We start from the raw sequence: 23,949 nt of genomic DNA, 5'->3' as shown, positions 1-23,949 counted from the left end.
CGCTCCGGCGGGAAGGCAACAACGCTCCATGCAGTCATGCTGGCCACATGACCTTGGAAGTGTCTACGGACAACACCGGCCCGCTCATCTTGGAAATGGAGATGAGCACCAACCCCAAGAGTCGGACATGACTGGGGAAATCTTTTTAAAAAAAATATTTTTATTAAGGTTTTTATCATATGAAATAAAGTAAATTAACATCGGAAGAGTGGGAACATTTTGATTATATAGAAAGTAGGAAAACAGAAAAGGAAGAAAAAGAAAAGGAAGAAAAATAAAAAATAAAAGAAAATAAAAATAATTAAAAATTAAAAAAATAAAAATTTGTTGACTTCTTACTTTGATAGTCCTATAGTCCATTTTCAGTCAATGTGTTCTTGTTTTAAATCTACTGTATATACTCGAGTATAAGCCTAGTTTTTCAGCCCTTTTTTAAGGCTGAGAAAGCTCCCCTCGGCTTATACTCGAGTGAGGATCCCGGCTGGCTTATGTTTGGGTCGGCTTATACTCAAGTATATAGGTAATCAGACAGTCTTATCTTATTAAAGTCTTCTTCTTCTTCTTCTTCTTCTTCTTCTTCTTATTATTATTATTATCATAAATTACAATTTTATGTAAACATTCAAACACATTTAACTTATTGATGCCTCAAATAATGTAATTTTATTAGTACAGTAGAGTCACACTTATCCAAGCCTCGCTTGTCCAAGTTTCTGGATTATCCAAGGCATTTTTGTAGTCAATGTTTTCAATATATCGTGATATTTTGGTGCTAAATTCGTAAATACAGTAATTACAAGCTAACATTACTGTGTATTGAACTGCTTTTTTGTCAAATTTGTTGTAAAACATGATGTTTTGGTGCTTAATTTGTAAAATCATAACACAGCTCGGGCTGTGGCGCAGGCTGGAGAGCAGCTGCAATGAATCACTGCAATGAATCACTCTGACCAGGAGGTCATGAGTCCGAGGCCCGCTCGGAGCCTATGTTTGTCTTGTCTTTGTTCTATGTTAAAAGGCATTGAATGTTTGCCTATATGTGTAATGTGATCCGCCCTGAGTCCCCTTTGGGGTGAGAAGGGCAGAATATAAATGCTGTAAATAAATAATAAATAAATAAAATAATTTGATGTTTAATACGCTTTTCCTTAATCCCTCTTTATTATCCAAGATATTCACTTATCCAAGCTTCTGCTGGCCCGTTTAGCTTGGATAAGTGAGACTCTACTGTATCTATATTTATTTTTATTTTTGAAATTTTCCAGTAGCTGCTGCATTTCCCACCCTCAACTTATACTCGAGTCAATAGGTTTTCCCAGTTTTGTGATAAAATTTGGTGCCTCAGCTTATATTCAGGTTGGCTTATACTTGAGTATATACGGTACTTCTCCTCTGTTTTCTTCTTTACCTTCGGATTGCATACTTTCAACAAAAGAGGAGAAACCTTTACCTTCCGTACTATGAATGAAAAAGAAAATTGCATTAACTTATTTTGCAGCCCAATAAGCAGAGTTCAAGTCCAGATATAAACTGGGTGCTGGGAATTCTTTCTGCTTGAAATACATGGCTGAGAAATACTATGGAGAGAAAAATGCAGTTTGCAGCTGCAGCCAAGAATGGAGATCGATGCTTGCAGCAAGCAATCTGCCTTTACTAATACCATTACTCATTGTTTCCTACACAAACAGAGACTGAGTAACCTATGCATGCAGACACCTCCTCATTGCCAACGAAACCCTCTAATCAGAGAAGGAGGGGAAAGCAGACGGAAGGCTTGGGAGGCAGGCAGAAAACCATCTTGTTGTGACAACATTGTCACAACACAAGTATGACACAACTGAAACAAAGGAAGCCGCGTTTGTATTGGGTCAGACCATTGGTCCTTCCAGCCCTGTACTGTCTAGTCTAGAAGGCCATGCTTTCTTTCCCAAGATCTCAGAGAAGGGTTTTTAAAATAGCTTTAGGTAAAGGTAAAGGTTTTCTCTTGATGTTAAGTCCAGTAATGTCCAACTCTGGGGGTTGGTGCTCATGTCCATTTCTAAGCCGAAGAGCCGGCGTTGTCCCTAGACACCTCCAAAGTCATGTGGTCACTGGCATGGATGCGTTGTTACCTTCCTGCCGTAGCGGTACCTATTGATCTACTCATATTTGCATGGTTTTGAACTGCTAGGTTGGCAGAAACTGGGGCTAACAGCAGGCTATTCTTGGAATAGTGTAATAATAGAGTAAAATAATAAATGCAATAATAACTGTGGGACTTCCGAATCCAGACTGACAAGGTTCTGGAACACAACACACCAGACATCACAGTTGTGGAAAAGAAAAAGGTTTGGATCATTGATGTCGCCATCCCAGGTGACAGTCGCATTGACAAAAAACAACAGGAAAAACTCAGCCGCTATCAGGACCTCAAGATTGAACTTAAAAGACTCTGGCAGAAACCAGTGCAGGTGGTCCCTGTGGTGATGGGCACATTGGGTGCCATGCCAAAAGATCTCAGCCGGCATTTGGAAACAATAGACATTGACAAAATTACGATCTGCCAACTGCAAAAAGCCACCCTACTGGGATCTGCACGCATCATCTGAAAATACATCACACAGTCCTAGACACTTGGGAAGTGTTTGACTTGTGATTTTGTGATACGAAATCCAGCATATCTTTCTTGTTTGCTGTGTCATACAATAAAATAATAATAATAATAATAATAATAATAATAATAATAATAATAATAAATCACACAGCCCTAGACACTTGGGAAGTGTTCGACTTGTGATTTTGTGATACAAAATCCAGCATATCTTTCTTGTTTGCTGTGTCATACAATAAAATAATAATAATAATAATAATAATAATAATAATAATAATAATAATAATAAATCACACAGCCTTAGACACTTGGGAAGTGTTCGACTTGTGATTTTGTGATACGAAATCCAGCATATCTATCTTGTTTGCTGTGTCATAATAAAATAAAATAATAATAATAATAATAATAATAATAATAATATCAGAGTGAAATAATAAATGTAATAATAATAATAATAATAATAATAATAATAATAATAGAGTAAAATAAATGTAATAGTAGCCACAATAATAGAGAAGATTAATAAATGTATACCAATAATAATACAGAAAAATAATAAATGTACCATATATTCTCGAGTATAAGCTGACCCAAATATAAGCCAACCAGGACCCTTACCCGAGTATAAGCCGATGGGCTTTTTCAGTCTTAAAAAAAGGGCTGAAAAAGTAGGCTTATACTCGAGTATATACGGTATATATTGCATATTTGCATGTTTTCGAACTGCTAGGTTGGTAGAAGCTGGGGCTAACGGTGGGTTGGCTTATACTCGAGTATATACGGTAGCTTTTCCAAGCTATGGTACCCAGTGCAGTATTTCAAACCTCTGCAGAGGAGTAATTTCAGTTTATTTATTTGATGCATTTATTCTGCTCTTCATCAAAAGGATTTTCAGCACGCTTATGTTGTCAGTTAGCAAACATAAAACAATAATTACCCTCCAAAACCATTAAAACTCTTACCAGCAAGCAAATTAAAAGCAGCATTAAAACAATAAGCGCAGGAACAGGCCTCCTCACAAGTAAGGACTGCCGCCTACTGCTCATCTCTTTAATTATTCCTGCCTTGTCCTCTCCGCAGCTGCTGGCATTGATTTGTTGGAATAAGTACATTTGTTAGTATATCTGCCATGACTTTGGAAAAGTCAACAACAAACACATGCTGGAAAATGTCTGAACAGCAATTAATGTTTTAAACAATGCAGGACAGTTCCCAGCCTGCCCTGTTAAATGCTGACATCTACTGATAAATGGGTGGAAAGAAGGAAGAGACAAAATTAATCCGTAAAAAAAGAAATTGGGGTGGTTGAGATGTACCATACCGTATATACTCGAGTATAAGCCGACCCGAATATAAGCCAAGTCATCTAATTTTACCACAAACAACTGGGAAAACATTGACTCAAGTATAAGCAGAGAGTGGTAAATTTCAGAAATAAAAATCGATACCAATAAAATTAAATTAATTGAGGCATCAGTAGGCTAAACGTTTTTGAATATTTACATAAAACTGTAATTTAAGATAAGACTGTCCAACTCTGATCAAGTCATCATTCTCATCTTCTTCAATGTACATGTGCTTACCTAGCCTTTTAATAATAATAGAGTAAAATAATAAATGTAAGAATAATAATAAATACAGTCAAATAATAAATATAATAATAAATGTAATAATATCAGAGTGAAATAATAAATGTATCAATAATAATAAAAATAGAGTAAAATAAATGTAATAGTAACAATAATAATAGAGTGAAATAATAAATGTAATAATAGAATAAAATAATAAATGTAATAATAGAATAAAATAATAAATGTAATAATAACAATAATATCAGTGAAATAATAAATGTATCAATAATAATAAAATAGAGTAAAATAAATATAATAGTAACAATAATAATAGAGTAAAATAATAAATGTAATGATAAATAGAGTAAAATAATAAATGTAATACAGAAGAGTCTCACTTATCCAAGCCTCGCTTATCCAAGCTTCTGGATAATCCAAGCCATTTTTGTAGTCAATGTTTTCAATATATCATGATATTTTGGTTCTAAATTCGTAAATACAGTAATTACAACATAACATTACTGCGTACTGAACTACTTTTTCTGTCAAATTTGTTGTATAACAATGTTTTGGTGCTTAATTTGTAAAATCATAACCTAATTTGATGTTTAATAGGCTTTTCCTTCATCCCTCCTTATTATCCAAGATATTCACTTATCCAAGCTTCTGCCGGCCCGTTTAGCTTGGATAAGTGAGACTCTACTGTAATAATATCAGTGAAATAATAAATGTGTCAATAATAATAAAAATAAGATAAAATAAATGTAGTAGTAACAATTATAATAGAGTAAAATAATAAATGAAATGATAATAATAGAGTAGAAAAATAAATGTAATAATATCAATAATAATAGAGGAAAAATAATCAATGTACCATATATACTCAAGTATAAGCTGACCCGAATATAATCAGGACCTTCACCCGAGTGTAAGGCGAGGAGGGCTTTTTCAGTCCTAAAAAAGGGCCGAAAAACTCAGATTATACTCGAGTATATACGGTAATAATAATAATGATGATGATGATTATGATGTACTAGTAAATGTTAGAAATGACTGGATTGTTTTCAACTATTTTGTTGACTGGTTTCGGAGGAAAGGTGGTTTGTAAATAAGGTTAACAACAACATTCTCACTCAGGCTGTGAGATGTTGGATACTTTGGTAAATGATGAAAATGATGTCAAAATTTGGTGCTTTATATCAGTGATACCATAGTTTTCAAATTTTCTCTGCTATGGCAGACATTTCTGACAATTGCCTACTGTTCTCCAACAGCGCTAAGAATTACCATGAAATGTCAACAATTGCTAGTCATAAGCTTTTAGATTCATACTAACTGTGCCTGGCCACGCGTTGCTGTGGCTTATGGGAATCCTTTGTTGGCTAGATGGAATAGCAGTAAATAGCCTTGGAGCCTCAAAGCCTGGCTGTTTTTTTCTTATGGGAATCCTAGTTTGGTGTGCTGGAATACAATGGAATAGGTTTGCTGCTTGGAAGTCTGGGTACTTGCGTTCTAGGGTAATAATTTTGGCCAAATTTGGTGTGATTTGGCCCAGTGGTTTTGTTGTTAACTCAGTCCTACAACATACATCACATTTATATATATATAGATATCACTTATCATCTATATATATAAAAGAGTGATGGCATCACGGCGACCCACAAAACAACAAAACTACAGGCCCCCCAACCTCGAAATTTGACGACACAACCCATCATCCACAGCTCTAGGTTGATACAACAAAAAGAAAAGAAAAATAAAGTCCTAATTAGAGAGAGAGAGGAATAATTGCTTTTATCCAATTGCTGCCAGCTAGAAGGCTAAGCTCCTCCAACTTGGTCTCCTAGCAACCCAATAAAAAATAATAAAAAACACTAAAAAATTAATACAATAAAATACCATAATAACAAAAAATAACTAAAAATAATACAAGAAAATAATAAAATATAATAAATAAAAAGATAACTTACAATAAAATTAATTAAAAAATAGAAATAACGTCAAATAAAAATTACACAACAATTTTAACCAATACCACCACCACTTTGCCACAGCAACGCGTGGCCGGGCACAGCTAGTAGATTCCTATAATCCTAGAATTGGAAGGGACCTCATGGGCCATCAAGTCCAACCCCATTCTGCCAAGAAGCAGGAAAATCGCATTCAAATCCCCCTCAACAGATGGCCATAAAGCCTCTGTTTCAAACCTCCAATGAAGAAGCCTCCACCACACTCCGGGGCAGAGAGTTCCACTGCTGAACAGCTCTCCCAGTTAGGAATTTCTCCCTCATGTTCAGGTGGAATCTCGTATATATGTATGTGTCAGAGTATTTGCAGCGCAGCAGTAGTTGGATGGAAGCAGTGGAACGCAGAACAAAGAGACACTCAGAGACATTGGTAAAACTATTTACAAAGTTTTACTGTATGCAGCAGTATTCAACACAAACAGACTTGCAGACGACAGATGAACACAGGACTGTTCTGTTCTCCAACAGAACTTGACTCGAACTCTAGGCAGACAGAACTCAACTGAATTGAACTGAACTGATGCAATCGTTATGCACAAACACTTGTGTCTGGATACTCCCTAGTTCCAGCCACACATCAAGTTCATCATAGCTTCTTGGCAATTAACTCTTTCCACACTATGGTACATTCTGGATGATGCAATCAGTTGCAATACAAGCATGGCACAAATTGCATTTAAACACTATAAACACAAATCCCACATTAACAGTATGCACACATGTTTGAAGATTTCCAAAGCAGCATTCGGGCTTTCAGAGAAGAGGAATCCACTATGAACCAAAGCAGACACTTCTCTCTTCCATCTCTGCTGCTGCCCACCTCTTTTCCTGGCAGCAAACTGCTGGAGAAATCAGAAACAAAAGCCTGCATCACAATACAACCCCACGGTGTAAAGATGCAGTTGCTGCTTGAGCTAAATTACCCCCCAACGAGTGCAGCTGGCAATTACGCCTGACATACGCTCAGCCAGCCGTGCCAGGAGGAAAGAAGAGTTACCGTCAGGATGGTTGCAAGGTTCAAGATCATTCAAAGGAAAAGCCTCCTGAAGCTTCTCTCTCTCTCTCTCTCCCCGCCTTCATTCGATTCCTTTCCCCCACCCACATCATTTTATTTTTAAAACGATTCCTTTGAAGATAGTTTGGAAACTACAGCTAGTTCAGCGATCGGCAGCCAGGTACTAACAGGGAGAGAACCACTCCCATGCTGCAGCAGCTCCACTGGCTGCCGGTCTGTTTCTGAGCTAAATACAAAGAGCTGGTTGTTACCTATAAAGCCCTAAACAGCTCAGGTCCAGGCTATTTGTCAAATCGCATCTCCCTGTATCGACCATCTCGGGCACTTCGGTCAGCGGAGGAGGCCCTACTCTCAGTCCCACTCCATAGCAGCTATGGTCCAAGTGACTGAACATTTTCAGCAACTTGGTCACTTAAATCGGTCCAGGTATACACTCGCTCTGTGCAATAATATTTTTACTGACTGTTTAAATATATATATTTTTTTAATGTGGGATTTTTATGAAAACGTGTATGTTATTGTCATTTTATACTTTTGATATTAGTGAAGTAGTCGTGGCATTGAAAGTTTGCCGTTTATATGTATGTTAACCACCCTGAGTCCCTCTGGGAATAGAGGGCAGTCTAGAAGTAAAGTTTATTATTATTATTATTATTATTATTATTATTATTATTATTATTAATGACACAACGACATTGTATGACACAGCAAACAAGATAGATATGCTGGGTTCCCTACTTCACACTTTAACAACACAACTGTTCAATGCTAAGGCTTCCCCGTCTGCGCAGGGTTCCATACTGCGCACTTTAACAACACAACCGTTCAATGCTAAGGCATCCCAACAAGATGAGTCCACAACAGACACTCTGCTGGCTGTTGTATTGGATCACACCTCGGACACTTCCTATTATTATTATTATTATTATTATTATTATTATTATTATTGACACAACGACATTGTATGACACAGCAAACAAGATAGATATGCTGGATTTTGTATCACAAAATCACAAGTCGAACACTTCCCAAGCGTTTAGGACTCTGTGATGTATTTTCGGATGATGCGCGCAGATTTCAGTCGGGTGGCCTTTTGCAGTTGGCAGATTGTAATTTTGTCAATGTCTATTGTTTCCAAATGCTGGCTGAGATCTTTTGACACGGCACCCAATGTGCCCATCACCACCAGGACCACCTGTACTGGTTTCTACCAAAGTCTTTATTTATTATTTATTTATTTACAGCATTTATATTCTGCCCTTCTCACTCCGAAGGGGACTCAGGGCAGACCACATTACACATATAGGCAAACATTCAATGCCTTTAACATAGAACAAAGACAAGACAAACATAGGCTCCGAGCGGGCCTCGAACTCATGACCTCCTGGTCAGAGTGATTCATTGCAGCTGGTTGCAGCTGGCTTGCTCTCCTGCCTGCGCCACAGCCCGGGCCCGCAGTTCAATCTTTGCAGTTCAATTTTGAGGTCCTGATAGCGGCTGAGTTTTTCTTGTTTTTTATTATTATTATTATTATTATTATTATTATTATTATTATTATTATTATTATATTGTATGACACAGCAAACAAGATAGATATGCTGTATTTCGTTTCACAAAATCACAAGTCGAACACTTCCCAAGTGTCTAGGACTGTGTGATGTATTTTTGGATGATGCGCGCAGATCCCAGTAGGGTGGCCTTTTGCAGTTGACAGATCTATTATTATTATTATTATTATTATTATTATTATTATTATTATTATTATTATTAACTGTGCCCGGCCACGCATTGCTGTGGCTTATGGGAATGCTTTGTTGGCCGAGTGGAATAGTAATGAATAGCCTTGCAGCCTAAAAAGCCTGAACTCTGGCTGTACCCTGGTGCCATTGTGACCGAGGGGGTTGCTAGGAGATGAAGTGGGCAGGGCCTAAAGGGGGCGGGGCCTACCCTTCTGATCAGCAACCAGGGTTGAAAATAGCTCTTCCTCTTTCTCTAATTTGGACTTTATTTTCCAGGGTTTTTTTGTTTGTTTGAAAGACATAGATTGGTTGGCTGTCTTTTGTGGCCAAATTTGGTGTGATTTGGTTCAGTGGTTTTGTTGTTTACTCAGTCCTACAAATGTACATGACATTTTTATATAGAATCACTAGCTGTGCCCGGCCACGCGTTGCTGTGGTGTTGTCTGGTGGTGTTGGTGAGAAATTGTTGAGGTAGTGGTGGTATTGAATGTCTGTTGTGTGGTTGTCTTTATGTTTAGTATGCACACTGAAGTGGATTATATGGCAGTGTGGAGTCAAGATAATCCAGTGCAAAGCAGATAATAACCCTTGCTGTTGACCTATGCAGCCCCGAAAGACAGTTGCATCTGTCAATTAGGGAAATTTAGGTACGCTTTATGCGGGAGGCTAATTTAACTAATTTACAACATCATAAAAAACTGCCAGCAAAACACGAGGAAAGGAATGAGGAAGTACAGCCACTAGTGGACAGTGAAGCAACAGCTCCCCCTGTGGCCGGAATCGTGAAGCTGGAAAAAAATGTTAAAAATGCCTCTGAGTCTGTCTATATATGTTGTTTGTCTGTTGGCATTGAATGTTTACCATATATGTGTTCATTGTAATCCGCCCTGAGTCCCCTTCGGGGTGAGAAGGGTGGAATATAAATACTGTAAATAAATAAATAATAAATAAATAATATAAGATTATAAATGGGTTATATAGCTGTGTGGAAGGGCCTTGAGTCTACACTGCCATATAATCCAGTTAAAATCTGATAATCTGTGGAAGAGGCCTAAGTGAGGCCTAACTGTGCCTGTCCCCTGGGCTGAGTAGGTTGCTAGGAGACCAAGTGGGTAGAGCTTAGCCTTCAAACTGGCAGCAATTGGATAAAAACTATTATTTCTCTCCGTGTAATTAGGACTTTATTTTTCTTTTCTTTTTGTTGTATCAACCTAGAGCCATTAATGATGGGTTGTGTTGTCAAATTTCGAGGTTGGGGGGCCTGTAGTTTTGTTGTTTTGCGGGTTGCCCTGATGCCATCACTCTTTTATATAGATAGATTATTATTATTCCTTTCAGGTCAACTTTCTATACATTTAGCTGCATTACAGGCACATAGCAGTTTTAAATAGGCATTCCAACCACTGCAATGAACCCAGTGGTTAATTCAGTTGTCTGTCCAACCCCTTGATCCAGAGGTCGGGCTTATCATGGCCTTTTCTGCTGTTCCTCCTGTTGATTCTGTGCCACGTGGAGACGGTGGCTGCCAGAGCACAGCATTCATCTCCAAGAAAAATTACCCTCTGCGTCGCCTGGAGAAGGAGACCTGAGATTAAACCCCCGCCGGCGCCGGCGCCGTGCACTCCATCACCTGCTCTTATCTTCCACACATTCCTTTCTTCCTTGTCTTTTTGGTGGCATCTTGACTCCTCTCGCCAAGAAATCGGCCGGCTCTCTTGTTCAAACAGGCAGAGCAATTTTTAAAGGAGAGGCCAGGCCGAGCTGCTGATGTCACAGATTTCCCTCTCTGCGAATCTGCATTCTCAGCACACGCTGGGTTAACTTTGATGGTGCCCCTCCGCCTTCGCAGTTACCTCTCATCTGAAATCAATGCCCCTTTCATCCTTGCTACAGAGCTTTGGTTCCTTATTGCTTCTAAAAAAAAATCATTTTTATTGAGTAACATTTACATGGAATAAAAACTGAGTCAAACATATAACAAAAAGCAACTACAGTACGACCCTTGTGCCCACAGTTTCATCTACCTGCATCTGACAAAATATGTCTCCTCTAGGGATTTTCAGAGTGGCGGGCGGTGGCACAGCGTGTTAAAGCGCTGAGCGGCTGAACTTGTGGACCAAAAGGTCGCAGGTTCAAATCCAGGGAGAGGAATGAGCACCTGCTGTTAGCCCCAGCTTCTGCCAACCTAGAAATTCGAAAACATGCAAATGTGAGTAGATCAATAGGTACTGCTCCGGCGGGAAGGTAGCGGCACTCCATGCAGTCATGCCAGTGGCCACATGACATTGGAGGAATGAGCTCCCGCTGTTAGCCCCAGCTTCTGCCAACCTAGCAGTTCGAAAACATGCCAATGTGAGTAGATCAATAGGTACCGCTCCGGCGGGAAGGTAACGGCGCTCCATGCAGTCATGCCAGTGGCCACATGACCTTGGAGGAATGAGCACCCGCTGTTAGCCCCAGCTACAACCAAGCTGGTGTAGGGACCATAAGCCAGAAAATAGTAGACTATTGCCTATATAGCTTTGCCTCTGCATATATCATATAGCCTTTATATAGACAATATAAGCACTTTGTATGAACCAAAGTAGTACAGTAGTCTCGGTTATCCAATGTAAATGGTCCGGCAGAACGTTGGATAAGCAGATATGTTGCATAATAAGGAGAGATTAAAGAAAAGCCTATTAAACATTAAATTAGAGCCTATTTTGGAAAACTATAGGTCAGTTCCTGTAACTTTAGATAAAAGCCGGGGATGGTTACACTGCATAGTTAATATTGGAGCAAATGAGCTCCCTTTTTCTAGTATGAATATGACAGCAAAAATAAGTTTGGTGCAAGCTCTATTGCTTTTCCTCCCTTTCCAGCTGGATCTCATCCAGGTCTTGGTACCATGGCTCAGCTCCAAAATATGTGCAGTAATAACAGCAGAGGATAATAATGGGCATGTGCTAAGTGTCTATCTTTCTATTTTTAAAGCGGCTGACAAGCTAAATATCAAACCCCCCTCAGCTGCCAATGTATTAAGGATAGCCGGATCCTTTTTCAGCGTGCTTTCTGTAGCCAGATTTTGTTCATTTTCATGGTTTCCTCCTTTCCGTTGAAATTGTCCACCTGCTTGTAGGTTTCAGTGGCTTCTCTGTGTAGTCTGACATGGTGGTTGTTCGAGTAGTCCATCATTTCTGTGTTCTCAAATAATATGCTGTGTCCAGGTTGTTTCATCAAGTGTGATGCTATAAACCCCACTTGCCTAGTTTCCAACAGACCTCATGACCTCTGAGGATGCCTGTCATAGATGTGGGCGAAACATCAGGAGAGAATGCTTCTGGTTGTGAGTGGTCCATCATTTCTGTGTTCTCAAATAATATGATGTGTCCAGGTTAGTTCATCAAGTGCCCTGCTATAAACCCCACAACAGACCTCACAACCTCTGATGATGCCATAGATGTAGGCGAAACGTCAGGAGAGAATGCTTCTGGTTGTTACAGTGGTCCACCATTTATGTGTTCTCAAATAATATGCTGTGTCCAGGTTGTTTCATCAAATGTGATGCTATAAACCCCACTTGCCTAGTTTCCAACAGACCTCACAACCTCCGAGGATGCCTGCCATAGACGTGGGTGAAACGTCAGGAGAGAATGCTTCTGGTTGTTAGAGTGGTCCATCATTTCTGTGTTCTCAAATAATATGGTGTGTCCAGGTTGGTTCATCAAGTGCCCTGTTATAAACCCCACAACAGACCTCATGACCTCTGATGATGCCATAGATGTAGGCATTTTCGTCAGGAGAGAATGCTTCTGAAACATGGCCACGCAGCCCGGAAAATTCACAGCAACCCAGTGATCCCGGCCATGAAAGCTTACAACATTTTACTAGTTGTTTATTCCCATTTTTCAAACATTGCTGTGCTGCTTTGTCATATCAGAACATTGTATCAATATTTGCTTTTTTGTTGATAATAGCTGCAATCAGAGTCTGAATAAACACATGGGTGAGAACACTTGTCAAGAACGAAAGAAACCACATATATTTCCGTACCAAGAGACAGTATGTAGTTGCTAGAGTTCAGGCAGGGATTTGGCATATCTGTGGGCTGGTTCCCAAATAATATTTAGGGAACCGTGGGAGAGTCACACCTTCCCCGGCTAACAAACCCAGTAGGTTTGCTGGGAGAATAAAGAGTCACCACATTAGGATTTGGAGAGCAAGGTTCGGATCTCTACTTGGCCATGGAAAATCACTCACTTATCCAACGTTCTGGATTATCCAACACATTTTTGTAGTCAATGTTTTCAATACATCGTGATATTTTGGTGCTAAATTCGTGAATACAGTAATTACTACATAGCATTACTGCGTATTGAACTACTTTTCTGTCAAACTTGTTGTGTAACATGATGTTTTGGTGCTTAATTTGTAAAATCATGACCTAATTTGATATTTAATAGGCTTTTCCTTAATCCCTCCTTATTATCCAACATATTCACTTATCCAATGTTCTGCCGGCCCGTTTATGTTGGATAAATGAGACTACTGTATTACTATTTGTAGATTTAGCATTCTATTGATTTCTCCTTCAACCATTCTCCAATATTCTTGCACTTGATCGCACTCCCATATCATATGATATAAACACCCCTCTTTGTTCACGACCGTGCCAACACTTATCCTTCATCCCTGGTAAAAAACGTGAAAGTTGTGAAGGAGTTCTGTACCATTTTTGTAACTTTTTCCTTCTTGCTTCCCTTAATACATTGGGATTCCTTCCAAGGTGATCCTTGGTGCTCGAGATGCTTGTCTATTCTTAAGGTGAAAAGCACATGTGTGCATGGATTAGGAATCAGCTGGTTTTCCCTGTAATAGGCAATAAGAGCACCTAAAGCTTCAGAGAGCTTCTGTTCAACCATTTCAAAGCTCCCTGAGCAGTGATGGCACGATTGTCAGTATAGTGATGGATTAGGAATCAGCTAGTTTTCCCTGTAATAGGCAGTAAGATCACCTAGAGCTTCAGAGAGTTTCTGTCCAACCATTTCAAAGCTCTCTGAGCAGTGATGGATTAGGAATCAGCTAGTTTTCCCTGTAATAGGCAGTAAGAGCACCTAAAGCTTCAGAGAGCTTCTGTTCAACCCTTTCAAATCTTCCTGCTTGAGCAGTGATGACACAATCGTCAGCATAGTGATGGATTAGGAATCAGCTGGCTTTCTCTGTAATAGGCAGTAAGATCACCTAGAGCTTCAGAGAACTTCTGTTCAACCATTTCAAAGCTCCCTGCCTGAGCGGCGATGGCACGATCGTCAACATAATTTAACTCAAGGAAGTAAAAAAGGAAGAAAGGAGGACAGAAGGTACGAAGTCATGACTAAGCTACACGTAAGGGCTATTATGAGGAAATGACTTCGCAATAGAGAAGTTTTACATGAACTCCTCTTGTTTTTGCTTTAGAAACTTATCAGTGACATCTGGCAGCTTCCATACTAGTGAAATGGAGCTCTAGTCCAACTTCAATGATTCGTTCAAAATGCAGATACTATTTTGTGAAGCACCTTGGATATACGTAGCTGCATTAACATTCAGACTGAAAACCAGAGCAGATTCTACACTTCCTCAGACGCAGGAGCCACCAGTTGCCATAGGAAATTAAAGACTGCCAAAATACAGTAGAGTCTCACTTATCCAAGCCTCGCTTATCCAAGCTTCTGGATTATCCAAGCCATTTTTGTAGTCAATGTTTTCAATATATCATGATATTTTGGTGCTAAATTCGTAAATACAGTAATTACAACATAACATGACTGCGTATTGAACTACTTTTTCTCTCAAATTTGTTATATAACCTGATGTTTTGGTGCTTAATTTGTAAAATCATAACCTAATTTGATGTTTAATAGGCTTTTCCTTAATCCCTACATATTATCCAAGATATTCGGTTATCCAAGCTTCTGCCGGCCCGTTTAGCTTGGATAAGTGAGACTCTACTGTAGTTCCAATATTGTTTTGGGATGCTCCCTGGAGAATACCTCCTTTGGCAATGAGTTGCCACTTTACACCATGCGCCAATTAGGAATGCTGTATTGGTTGTGTGCGCACACTATTACCAATGAGTCTGCCTTCTGTGTGTGTGTGTGTGTGTGTGTATGTGTGTATGCTCACACTTTGCTCACTGGTCCTGTGCCTTCCAGCTCTCCTGCGTAGCAAGTGGTATTGGTAGGGGAACACAACAGGCAGTATCTGTGCCGGCGAGATAAGATTCTGTGCCTTGCGCTGTGGCTTTGACTTTGACTTGCTCTTGATGTCGTGACTTCCTGGAACAAAAACAAAGGGGAAAGTGAAGCTGGAAGGGGTGGCAGGAGAGGGGGAGAGAGAATGAGGTGTGCGAGGAAAACCAGTTGCCCAATTTCTTTGCTCCCCTCTGAATGAAAGGGGGCTGCAGACCCCGGTCGGAAAACAAAGACAGCGTGGGAAGTAATTGTGGGCGAGGGTGTGATGTGTGCATGCCAAACAAAGCCGTGCGCGTCCAGATGTCAATTCTGGCTCCAGGAATGGATGCATTGCAGAGGAGGAAAGGTATACCCACACAATATACACACAAGCAATCTGTTAAGGGTTAGCCATGCTGGTTTGTTTCAGTATGGGAAGTAAAGGAAAAAAAGCCGTTCTGTAGAACCTTTAAGACCAAATCTACGAGGGTTGAATTAAAAGCAATGCCTCCACCTTCGTTACTTCTGTTTGGATGGGAATATTTTAATAAATCAAATGCAGAAATAATCCTAAGAATGTGCTCTTTACCACTATTCACTTTTCCACATAATGACCAGATAATTGGATACATTTCTGCCAACGATGAACAAGTTTTCTGAAGCCGTCACGGGAAGAAGTCGACACTCGGTTTCCACAACCAGCGTCTCACAGGACCAACTGTGCACAGATCTTCCGATAGCCAAGCATACTTCACACTTTAACAACACAACCTTTCAATGCTAAGGCTTCTCCGTCTGCACAGGGTTCCATACTTCACACTTTAACAACACAACCGTTCAATGCTAAGGCTTCCCGCCAAATGGAGCTAACTGTAGATGAGAGTCTCCTGAACAAGCCATTACCTGCCACAGACCAGGACTGCCATCTGTTGAGGAGTTACAAAGGTGGAGGCATTACTTTTCATTCAACCCTCCTGTTTTAGTATCAACTTTTGTGGCTTGCAATCCACTTCTTCAGATGAAATGATGGAGTACCGTATTCATTGATTTGAGGAGCTGGGGAGGGGGCGAAATGGGATACGGAAAAAACGGGATTGTAACATTAGGCACTTAGCATAAACATGCTGGCACCGTTAAGCGAAAACACGGGTCTGCTTGGCTGTTAATTGGCTCTGAAGTGTGAAACTAATACGTTCTGCTTTCAGGAAAGTTTGGTGCTGTTGGAAGCAGAGCCTTTTCTTGAAGGCTTTTGTTTGTTTGTTTGTCATACGCACAACTATCATGAAAGCCAGCCTATTAATATATATAATGGGCTGAAAAGCCATTTTCTCTGTTCAAACCACTGGTAATTGACTGGAATTTGCAAATGTATCCCAATTACAAAAACATTTAACCTACTGATGCCTCAATTAATGTAATTTTATTGGTATCTATTTTTATTTTTGAAATTTACCACCCTCGGCTTATACTGGAGTCAATGTTTTCCCTGTTTTTTTGTGATAAAATTAGGTGCCTTGGCTTATATTCCGGTCGGCTTATACTCGAGTATATATGGTAATTGGAATGTATTTTTATTTCTGAAATTTACCACCCTCGGCTTATACTGGAGTCAATGTTTTCCCAGTTTTTTTGTGATAAAATTAGGTGCCTCGGCTTATATTTGGGTTGGCTTATACTCGAGAATATATGGTATTATTATATTATCATATCATCCATTGAGTTTCAGAACTAAACCCCATTTTTTGTGACCCTAGCCAAATATCCCAGCCATGACATCAAAGTGTGACCTTTCTGTTCTGAGTGATAATTGTCTACAAAAGGACTTTTAATCTGGGTTTATTATAAGGGTTCTTCACTCCAAATGAAGAAGGAGAGCTTGAAAGCATTGGCAATGCAATATGTGGATTCCTGGGGTGGACTCTTTGGGGTCAAAGGAGGGTCCATGGGGCTCCTGTGTTTCAAAGAAAACATTCAGAAGCCACGAAAGTCACTCCCAGAGTAAGATCTAAGCTCCGTGCAGTCCTGTGTGGTTTAAAATCCTTTTTAAAAAGCTTCAAGTAAGCTTGTGTCAAGACTGGCATGGGCGAAAGAGGCTTAAACCTTGTTCCTCTGCAGCTGGTTTTTTGTTGCAAAATTGGCCCCCCTGTGCCGGTTAAGGCAAAGAAAACCCCGTTTCTGCCTTTGGAGCTCCTACGCAGAGAGGGAATTTTGAAACAAAAACCAGTCAGGGGTGCAATGGAAGGTTAAGCCTCCCCCGCCCAGAGATGGATCGGTCCCCCAACTCTTATTAGAGAGGAAGAAAGAAAAGAAAACGATTTTAAATTGCACAATATGTGTTTTATCATAATGTGCCTCATTTTGCCACAGTGGAGTTTTTTTATACCAAATATACATTGAGGGACTCATTTAGACCAGCCTTTTGTAGTTTAAGCAAGGATTTAGATTTCCTTCAATTTGAGATATATGTTTATATAAGCTCCCTGCTCTGTATTGTGTGGTTGTGTTACGATAATATATACAGTAGATACTCGAATATAAGCCAACCCAAATGTAAGCCGAGGCACCTAATTTTACCACAAACAACTGGGAAAACATTGACTCAAGTATAAGCCGAGAGTGGTAAATTTCAGAAATAAAAATCGATACCAATAAAATTAAATTAATCAGTAGATTAAAATTTTTTGAATACAGTAGAGTCTCACTTATCCAAGCTAAATGGGCCGGCAGAAGCTTGGATAAGCGAATATCTTGGATAATAAGGAGGGATTAAGGAAAAGCCTATTAAACATCAAATTAGGTTATGATTTTACAAATTAAGCACCAAAACTTCATGTTATACAACAAATTTGACAAAATGTAGTTCAATACGCAGTAATGTTCTGTTGTAATTACTGTATTTACGAATTTAGCACCAAAATATCACGATATATTGAAAACATTGACTACTAAAATGGCTTGGATTATCCAGAGGCTTGGATAAGTGAGGCTTGGATTAGTGAGACTCTACTGTATTATTACATTGTATCACATCATAATATTATTATTAATATTACATTAGTGAGACTCTACTGCATTATTACATTGTATCACATCATAATATTATTATTAATATTACATGATGATAATATTATAATGCAATGCAATTTAATACTAATAATAATACAATATAATAATATTAATTATATATTATTTATTTCACGTAATATTACCGGTAATAGTACAGTATAGTGGTGTGCTGCAATATGCTGGTATATTGTGCTAGTGTAGTGCTGTGCTAATATAATATAATACACTGTAGATAAATATTATTTGTAAGCCACTCTGAGTCCCCTTTGGGGCGAGAAGGGCGGGATATAAATGTAGTAAATAAATAAATGAAGCCCAGATACTGTGGATGGGATTGCTTTCATGTGCAGATACATGTGGTGCCAGTCCTAACGGCATAACCCGAAAAACTCCATCAGGTTGTGGATGAACTACAACTCACATAATGCCAGGTTAATCCCAAAAAACTTCATCAGTACTTAAAGCTTGTTATGTTGGGCAAATTTGCTTTGTATGCATCATTGGTAAGGTTAAGTGCTCTCTTGCTGTAGGGTAAACTACAACTCCCACTATGTTTTCGGACCCCTCAAACCCCTCCAGTAGGTCAAGTTAGTTATTATGATTCTGCGTGCCAAGTTTGGTTCAGGTCCATCATCGGTGGAGGTCACAGTTTCTCTGGTTGTGGGTGAACTACAACTCCCAGAAAGGAAGGTCAGTTTCCTAACCCTAACCCAAACACTCCAGTAATCCAATTTTGGGATATAGGTCTGTGTGCCAAATTTGGTCCAGATCCATCGGTGTTGGGGTTCACAGTGCTCTCTGGATGGAGGTGAACTACAACTCCCCCAAATCAAGGTGAATTTTCCCCAAAGACCTCCAGTATTTTTTCTTGGTCATGGGAGCTTCTATGTGACAAGTTAGTTCCAGTTCCATCATTGGCAGAGTTTAGAGTGCTCATTGATTGCAGATGAACTATACATCCCAGTCCCTACAACTCCTGTAAATCATGGTGAATTATTTCATAGGCTGTTTTTTCCCATCTTGTCTGAATTAAGCCTCAGCCTACTGCATGTAGAACTGCACATAGCTCTCAGTGCTTCCCCATCAAACTTTTATTCTTAATTAAAGAGCTGTGGATGTCATAGCCTTTCATCAGAGGATCCTGCTCCGTCCCCTTTGTTATGAATTGATCGGAGCTGCTTTGATCACAACCACTCCACCAAACCAGATTACAGACTGATGAAATTAAGGCAAAGCCATTTGATAAAAGCAGATTTATTTGATGATGGATGGATCATGTAGCCACGGCTTATGACAAGTATACACTGTTGTTGCAGTGGATTGAAACCCACTTTCTTCCTAAATCCAGGTGTCCCAAAAATACAGAATTTCCCCCAATACTCTCTCCCTCCATGTCCTAGGTAGGCAATAGTTTCCTCCTCATCCACACTGGCTCTCATTTAGGATACTAATTTATGTTAATACTCTGTGGCATGGAATGAGGACGTTTTCTGGGGTTAATGAATCTGGAGTACTGTATATACTCAAGTATAAGTCAAATGGGTGGAAAGAAGGAAGAGACAAAATTAATCCGTAAAAAAAGAAATTGGGGTGGTTGAGATGTACCATACCGTATATACTCGAGTATAAGCCAACCCGAATATAAGCCAAGTCATCTAATTTTACCACAAACAACTGGGAAAACATTGACTCAAGTATAAGCCGAGAGTGGTAAATTTCAGAAATAAAAATAGATACCAATAAAATTACATTAATTGAGGCGTCAGTAGGTTGGATGAGCAAAGGTTGGATAAGCAAAACTCTACTTTACTTTGTATTGATGATGTTAATATTGAAACTCAGTAATTCAAAGCAAATAAAGACAAACGGCACTGAATGGAACACAGCAGGAGGATAACACACCTGGGCATCTCCTGGGCAACGTCTCTGTAGACAGTCAATTCTCCTATACCAGAAGCAACTTGCAGTATGTTCCCAAGTTGCTTCTGACACGATTTAAAAAAAACCTTTTTAAAATGTCCTGGTTTCTCTCTTCTCCTAAGGCAAGAGGCCACTATAACCAGATATATAATATAATAATATAAACTATAAGACAGTATTTCCTATAAATGCTATAGTCATAGAACATACAATATACAGACAAGGATTATAGAGATTCAGAATATACTAAATGCTTCAAAATACATGTCTCTAAGCCAAAATCTTCCTTATATAGGAAAGCAAAGAAATTCACAAACCTTGAATATAAGAGTTTTGCTTTCTGTGAGTGTATGTGTGTTTGTAACACATTGATTACCGATATACTCAAGTATAAGCCGACACGAATATAAGCACCTAATTTTACCACAAAAAAACCTGGGAAGACATTGACTCAAGTATAAGCCGAGAGTGGTAAATTTCAGAAATAAAAATAGATACCAATAAAATTACATTAATTGAGGCGTCAGTAGGTTAAATGTTTTTAAATAGTTACCGTATTTCAAAGAAAAACAATAAACTAGCTCCAGGGGGATTCCTTCCCAGGTAATCCTCAGAGCTCAAGATGCTTGTCTGTTCTTAAAGTGAAAAGCACATGTCTGCATTTTAGATGGATTTGGAATCAGCTGGTTTTCCCTATAATAGGCAGTAAGATCACCTAGAGCTTCAGAGAGCTTCTGTTCAACCATTTCAAAGCTCCCTGCCTGATCGGTAATGGCACGATTATCAGCATAGCTAAATCAAGGAAGTAAAGGGCCTGGGCTGTGGCGCAGGCGGGAGAGCAAGCCAGCTGCAATTAACTGCAATGAATCACTCTGACCAGGAGGTCATGAGTTCGAAGCCGCTCGGAGCCTATGTTTGTCTTGTCTTTGTTCTATGTTAAAAAGGCATTGAATGTTTGCCTATATGTGTAATGTGATCTGCCCTGAGTCCCCTTCGGGGTGAGAAGGGCGGAATATAAATGCTGTAAATAAATAAATAAATAAATAAATAAATAAGGAAGGAAGGAGGACAGAAGGTACAAAGTCATGACTAAGCTACAAGCAGGTGATATTATGAAGAAATGACTTTGCAATAGAGAGTATCTCTGTAGATCTTAAAAAGCTGTTTCTTGATTTAAGGCATTGGCATGCTGGATGATAGGAATAACCCTCCCAGTCCATTCGTCCTCTCTCTTAGTCCTTTCAGGCACATCGAGGCCAGGAATAGTTTCCTTGTGTATGCCGGCTGAGATCTTTTGGCATGGCACCCAATGCGCCAATCACCACCGGGACCACCTGCACTGGTTTCTGCCAGAGTCTTTGAAGTTCAATCTTGAGGTCCTGAGTTTTTCCTGTTGTTTTTCATCTATGCGACTGTCACCTGGGATGGCAACATCAATGATCCAAACCTTTTTCTTTTCCACAATTGTGATGCCTGGTATGTTGTGTTCCAGAACTTTGTCAGTCTGGATTCGGAAGTCCCACAGTATGTTTGCATGCTCATTTTCCAATACTTTTGCAAGTTTGTGATCCCACCAGTTCTTTGCTGCTGGGAGGTGGTACTTGAGGCCTAAGTTCCAATGAATCATTTGGGCCACAGAGTTGTGCCTCTGTTTGTAGTCTGTCTGTGCGATTTTCTTCCAGCAGCTGAGGATATGATCCATGGTTTCGTCGGTTTCCTTGCAGAGTCTGCATTTTGGGTCATCAGCTGATTTTTCGATCTTGGTCTTCATTGCCTTTGTTCTGATGGCTTGCTCCCGGGCTGCAAGGATCAGGCCTTCTGTCTCCTTCTTCAGGGTCCCATTCGTGAGCCAGAGCCAGGTCTTCTCCTTGTCAGCTTTTCCTTCAATTTTGTCAAGGAACTTTCCATGCAATGTTTTGTTGTGCCAGCTGTCAGCTCTAGTTTGCAGTGCGGTTTTCTTGTACTGGTTAGGGTCTTCATTGCCTTTGTTCTGATGGCTTGCTCCTGGGCTGCAAGGATCAGGCCTTCTATTATTATTATTATTATTATTATTATTATTATTATTATTAATTGTGGGAGTTGAAGTCCAAAACACCTGGAGGACTGAAGTTTGCCCATGCCTGCGTCTATACTCTAGATGTGGGTTGGAGGGGAGGAGGATGCAGATTTGAGGGTCCCGGTCCTCGCCTCCCGTCTTCCAAGGCCTGTCAAGCGCCTGAGCCGAGCGGAGAAGGAAAAGGAGTCTGAGCACATTAGGATGCTGCTCTCTCCTCCCGTTGCCATGGAGACCACTCCAGTGGTCCCTCAGGCATGACGGCGGCGGCCATATTGCTCCGGCTGCGGCAGCCCCCACTAAGTGAGCCGGAATTGGCTCCGGTTAGGATCTTGCAGCCGGACAAAACCAGAGGGAACTTGGAGACGAAAGAAAGCAGGAGACATGTGCGCACCACCCGCATGGCTTTCCCCTTCCCTGCTACTATCACACCCCCTCTATTATTGAGAGCCTGCCCCGAACCCCTATGTAACCCTTCCTCTCTCTGAGTCCTTTCTGGCTCAAGGGGAGCAAAAGGGAGGGAGACTTGTGAGCAATGCACAAAGGCACACGTTCGCACACATCCGCCCACTCTCCGCGTCTACATAGTGAAGTGGAAAGGATAAATCCCAAAGGGCAGGCTGTGAATTCAGGCTCTGCCCGTCGTCATCCTCGCTGCTTCAAGCAAGGCAATTGGGGGCGGGGGGTGGGGGCGGAGGGGGGGTGGGGGGGGGGTTGCCCAAGGAGCAACCCACGGCAGGCGACCGAGGCAAGAAAATGAAACAAAGCAACAGTCTCCTTTTGCAGGGAGACTTGAGTGCCTGGTGCATCGCGCTCACCTTCACGTTTCATCATTTCACACCTTCAAGTGCATGCAATATGCATCTTTCCATAGCAGCTGCCTTGCATGCAGAATCGTAGAATCGCAGAGTTGGGCTGTGTGGTCTAATCCCCTGCCATGCCTTTCATTATCAACTGTAGTACTTCTCATGCATACCTGTGCATTGGGCCGGGCTGTGGTGCAGGCTAGTTAGCAGCCAGCTGCAACAAATCACTCTGACCAAGAGGTCATGAGTTCGAGGCCAGCTCGGAGCCTGTGTCTGTCTTTGCCTCGGTTCTATGTTATGGCATTGAATGTTTGCCTTTATGTGTGCAATGTGATCTGCCCTGAGTCCCCTTCGGGGTGAGAAAGAAGGGCGGAATATAAATGCTGTAAATAAATAAATAAAATCATATTACAACCAGTTCCAGAAATGCTTCAGGACCAGCCCCTTCCACACAGTCTTGAGCAGTTATCTTTGGGGCCAGGCTTTAGCACAGCAGGTTAAACTACCAGCTGAAATGTTGGTTTATTAGTCGAAAGGTTGACAGTTCGAAGCTTGAGTCAGGGTGAGATCCTAGCCTTTAGCCCAGCTTTCACCTACCTAGTGGTTCAAAAGAAAAATGTGAATAGATAAATACTGGGAGGTATTTAGGCACCCATAAGGAAATGCCAGGAAAATGCCGGTGACATTAAGTCCAGTCGTGTCCGACCTGGGGGTTGGTGCTCATCTCCATTTCTAAGCCGAAGAGCCGACGTTGTCCATAGACACCTCCAAGGTCATGAGGCCAGTGGCATGACTGCATGGAGCATTATTACCTTCCCGCCGGAGTGGTACCTATTTATCTACTCACATTTGCATGTTTTCAAACTGCTAGGTTGGTAGAAGCTGGGGCTAACAACTCTCACCCAAAAGACTCCAGAACTTCACGTGTGCGACCCTCCGTGTGGGGATCTTTTGGAGTCTTTGGGTGG

The 23,949-nt window shown here is 40.4% G+C and overlaps 1 long non-coding RNA gene across 1 annotated transcript; it reads right to left on the bottom strand.

Moving 5' to 3' along the window:
• Nucleotides 1-6,559: 6,559 nt before the first annotated feature.
• On the bottom strand, nt 6,560-19,436 carry LOC134294734 (uncharacterized). The gene is made up of 3 exons (XR_010001441.1): nt 15,090-19,436; nt 10,967-11,127; nt 6,560-7,030 (listed from the first exon to the last, which is right to left on the bottom strand). It is a non-coding gene; the product is annotated as an uncharacterized LOC134294734 (long non-coding RNA).
• Nucleotides 19,437-23,949: the final 4,513 nt, after the last annotated feature.

The sequence above is a fragment of the Anolis carolinensis genome, unplaced genomic scaffold (assembly GCF_035594765.1).
Source record: "Anolis carolinensis isolate JA03-04 unplaced genomic scaffold, rAnoCar3.1.pri scaffold_19, whole genome shotgun sequence".
NCBI classification, from domain to species: domain Eukaryota; kingdom Metazoa; phylum Chordata; class Lepidosauria; order Squamata; family Dactyloidae; genus Anolis; species Anolis carolinensis.
The sequence above is the reverse complement of the archived record's forward strand: the minus strand, read 5'-3'. Positions and strand labels throughout refer to the sequence as shown.